This window comes from Melanaphis sacchari, unplaced genomic scaffold, assembly GCF_002803265.2.
Source record: "Melanaphis sacchari strain LSU unplaced genomic scaffold, SCAv2.0 Contig395_pilon_pilon, whole genome shotgun sequence".
Taxonomy (NCBI): domain Eukaryota; kingdom Metazoa; phylum Arthropoda; class Insecta; order Hemiptera; family Aphididae; genus Melanaphis; species Melanaphis sacchari.
In genome coordinates, this window is record NW_020271251.1 from 570,925 (window position 1) to 576,209 (window position 5,285).

At 27.0% G+C, this 5,285-nt stretch overlaps 1 pseudogene; it reads left to right on the top strand.

Moving 5' to 3' along the window:
• Positions 1-1,305: 1,305 nt before the first annotated feature.
• Positions 1,306-2,978, top strand: LOC112597200 (annotated as a pseudogene).
• Positions 2,979-5,285: the final 2,307 nt, after the last annotated feature.

Here is a 5,285-nt window from a genome sequence, read left to right on the forward strand (position 1 = left end):
TTTTCTGTCTATACTTGGTTGATCATGCCCGTTATGTTCATTTACAATTTCAACTATTTCTACAATATTTTCTATAGAAGTATACACTTTTGCAGTGCAAGTTCTGACAGTACAACGCCATCGTACTGAAGCATTTTTCGATTCATGCACTTTGCGATACGTAAAATTTGAAAATAATAATAAATCTTTACCTCTGGTGCTTTTAATAATTTCACCAATATTTGTACTATTTTCCATTACTTATATTTTTATAAAATTTTAAAATAAAATAAATAACATGAACGCACACGCGATTTATATCGGACTAATTGTAAATATCACGATTCGCGACATTGCTGTTCAATATTAACAATATGTAACAATAGATTGAAAATTTTCGTTAGATTAGACGTAATCTAATAGAGATGATATGTCTATTATCAGTAGAACACAACAATATTATATTGGATACACGTCGATACGTATTATTGACTATTGTATATCCTATGTGATTATTTCAGTAAATTTATCTGGTAAATTCCAGCAATACTGAAGTTAAAAGTGTGGCGCAAATTACATATTCCTTTTCGTTTTCTGTCGTGGCGCAAATTACCAAAATTAATTTGTATATGTGGCGCAAAATACATGTTATGTTTTTATATTTTGGCGCAAATTACATACGTCCTTAAATGTACCTTTTGATGGCGCAAATTACAGGTAATTAAAATGGCGCAAAATACCATCTCCCATTTCGTCAAAATTTGTACCTAGTTTGAAAACTCTTGACATACCAAAAATTAACATAGGTATGACTACACTAATTTTTTTTTTAGTTAAGTAAAAAAAACTTTTAAAAATCTTGCATTTAAGGAACTTTTAAAATCTTAAATGTTTAGCCATTTAGGTAATAAATTTATAAATAAGGGGCATATTTAACTGTGTATAACTATTGAGCTTCAAATAAATAAGCAAGACAATATATTTTATGATTATTAAATAATTCTTCCATTTTAAAATTTATGAAAACTATACATATATAGACTCTGTTAAAAGCTAATATAGGTACCTTTCTATATTTTTATATAATTGTTGCTATGCTACAATAATTATAATACTATTAAATTACTTCGTGAAACATAAAATGCGTCATTAAATTTTCAACAAATAATAAAAAATGTAATAACTATATATTGAAAAATTGATTAGCTGTATGGTATTTACCTACCTACAATTCAATGTATATCATAATTTTTAACTTAGAAATTTGAAAAAAAACTTTTGCAATTGTTCAAGAAATTAATAATGATAGATGTAGTTCAATTATTAATTCTTATTAAAACATATTATTCTTATATTGTCGATTGGATATTTGAGTACTTTGAGAATATTTTGCTTAATGACACTGGTAATAACATTCGATTTAACGCCACCAATACAACGTTTACAATAACTGCAATAAAGCCAGCAAGAAAAATTCAAATTTATGAGAATGCAACTTGTCGAAAAATTCATGATTATACAAATGACCACAATCATAGTCTTGGAATCAATAACAAAGTTCGAAAAAAAGAAACTTTACAGAAAAAAAAAAATTTAAAACTTAGAAACACAAAACCTGTATATTATAATAATGATATTGAAACGCTAAAAACATCAATGAATAATAGTGGTTTATATCATGGAATATTCTATGAAAATATGGTAAGGTATTACCTATAACTCTTAAATCGTGTAAATAAATAATTTACCATTTTACAGTCATAATTTTTACAATACATGATAATTTAATTTTTTTTTAAATATTTCCTGTTCAGAAATGTAATGAAACAAAAATTAAAAACGACGAAGAAAAGAAGTTTCTATTTTTTGAATCTATGCGTCGAGATATAATGGGAAGAACTCGACGATTTCGACCAAAAGCATATTAATTAATTATTATATTAATATATTGTTTAATAGTATAACTTTAATATTAAAGTTAAATACCAAGGCCAGATCTCAAAATAATGTTAACCAGGTTTTTAGCTAGAACACGATTTAACAATTATTCATATACACACCTCACAACTTTAGAGTAATAGTGACTAGATATGAGTATTGAAGACTATAGTAGTATAATCCTTATGCTATAATTATTTTCAAATATCTATTATTGAATCGCTGATCGAGCACAAAATATAACTTATAGGTTGAATTGTAATATACCCACTTTACACTTTACATTTACCTATAGTTACGTCTTTAATTTAAACGTCATCACAGTAAGCGAAATAGATTAAATTATAAACGCAAAAAATAAATGTAATAGCATTAATAACAGGCATACAACACTTTTTTAAAATAATCAGAAAAATAAAAGGGCAAGGCAAAGTAGGTAACCGTAGTTAAATTTTAAATTAAAATTTTGTATAAATCGTTGAATACTTATATGGAAAATGATTCTAAGCGAAGATAGCAACCTACGGGTATTTTACGATGTGTAATTCATATTGCTATACTAAGTAGGTAATTTATTTTACAGAAAATAATACGATAGATTAAATTAATTTCTGGAGAAAACATTGTATTGATTTTATTTTTAATGATTAGATAATATTTAATTATTTGAATATTTTTTTACTATTATACATTTATATCACAACACTAAAAAATAGGAACATTTTAATGATTCAATACCGACTTACCATATAGCCCATATAGAACGTTGTGAATAGGTTCGTGGTATAAATAGTTGAAGGCTTGTGCATTCTCTTATTAATTCATCCAAATATTTTGAAGTTGTCACTACTCACTATGCTTATTAAAATTATAATAAAATAAGTAAAATTTTCAAATTTACACGAAAAATATATTTTAATTTTAGTAAAATTACTAAAATCGTCATTTTCTTAGTTTTAACATTTAATTTCTTTTATAAATTTAAATTTAAAATATTTAAAAAAAATTTGTTTAATAAAATTATGTTTACAACTTTAGGTTACAGTATGAACTACTTATAAGGAACTTTTTATTAAATTTTCAAATTTTAACTATAGTGTGTAATACATTATACATATATATGTATACAAAATCAACTCAATCAATAGATTTATCGCGGCACACTTCAAAGGCGCTTGTGGCACACCAGTGTGCCGCGACACACCGGTCGAAAACTACTGCTTTAAGTGTTTTAATGAAATAAATAAACGTATACGTGTGCCAATCAAACATGTTATTTATAAGCTAATTACGAAAGATATATGTAGCCCAACTGTCTTAGAACAAGATTAAAATATATCTTTTATGACCGCATGTGTAGCCATCGTTCAATGATTTGAATGTAAAGCCGCCAAACAGGGTTCACAACTCACAGCTACGACTGCGCCCTGTTCGGCACTCAGACAATGTGTAGGTACTCGGCGTTTCGGTTTAATTCTGGAATTTTCCCAACAGTTCCATGGTTAACGAACGATACCATTATTAAAATTTGCAACGTCTAATAAGTCACAAGGCACGATACAAGAATAATATATACAGACAGTAGACACGTCGAAGCAGTAAATTTGAACTCGGCTATTCAGCACACGGTTATGAAGAATCATGGTTACAAATAGCAATAGAATTTTGGAACCCCTGCATTTTCTTATCAAATATTGCTTGCGGAACGTATAGTCTGTCGGTCTCGTACTCCCGTAACTCCTGTAATAATAATAATAATAAATTGTAGCACAAGTCTTTACTGACTTTTTTAGTGTATTCGAACTGTGACTTCGAATTTTAAAGAAAATGTCTGTTACCGTCTTGCGTGAGTGTATCGATAAATTATAATATTGTTCGATGCCATATATTTGTACCACGTCAAGATGTACTCAACATTCCTATCGATAAAGTTATTATAATATTATTAACATTACTATTATTATTAAATCGTGATAGTTGGTGGTAAAACGCCGGTCGAATATTTGATTAAGCCGTCGCAAACGTAAGTAAATTGTTTTTTGTAAAAATAGTTTAGGGACGAGTGTTTGACGTTGGTTCGAACAAAGTGTAATATTTAAATGCAAAATAGTTTATTGTTTACAGTCTTGCGTTTGATAATCATTATTAACATTTTCGAGATTAATAGTCAGTATTGGTGGTTTAATGTTTGGGTCTAATTAAATACTGTTTTAGTTTCATTTATTTAAAGTTTTAAAGACAATTAAAAAAAATAGGATCTCAAAGTATTAAGTATTTTAGTATTATTGTTATTTGCTGGATTACTTTTTTTTAATTTTTGAGTTGACGCTTACTTAAAATGTCTAATGAATTTATTATTATAATATGTGAGTATTAATATCTAACTAATTTAAAATCAAATTGTTTAAATTTTTACTTTATTTTTTGATTAAATATATTAAATTAATGTTTCCAAATTAAATTGTTATAAATTGTACATTCTTGTGACAATTGTCCATTATTATTTATACCATTATATTTGTTTAGTAGATGATATTGGTACTTGTACCAACAAGTTTTAAGGTAAAACATTTTGTTTATCAAAAAATAATTACATATAGGTAGTACCTACAAATAAAATTATATTCTTAACACATTCAATGCCGACATTAGTTTTTTATCTTATGTCAAACGCAGCAGCGATATTAAAAAAAAAACATAAGTCCTTGTCATTATCACAAAAATGATGAAAAATAAAATCCAATTGTACTTGTTTAATAAATAATATATAGTGATAGGTGAAATAAAATATTATGGCTATACACTCAGCCAAGTATTCTGTAACACTATAAAAATACATATAAAACTTGTTGGATAAACGCATCAATATCCAGTATTGGAGGGTATCCGACATTGGTGTCGGAACGTGTTAAGTATTTAGTTTTCCTTGTTTTGAATTTAAAACTTAAATAAAATAGATATTAACATTTTTTTTTTTAAAGATTCCAATCATGAGTTCCACTGTGTTACATAAGCCAATGCTTTTTGGCATGTCCAACGAAAAACAAGAATCTTTTTTGAAGATGACTATCTTAACTACTGCAGCAATACTATCTTTTGCAACGAGACTTTTTTCTGTACTTCGATTTGAAAGTGTTATTCATGAATTTGATCCTTACTTCAACTATCGTACAACACAATACCTTGCGGAAGAAGGATTTTATAAGTTTCATAATTGGTTTGATGATAGAGCATGGTATCCACTTGGTAGAATAATTGGAGGTACAATTTACCCTGGTTTAATGATAACATCAACCGTCATTTATAACACTCTTCATTTTATCAATTTAACTTTAGAAATTCGAAACATATGTGTATTTTTAGCACCT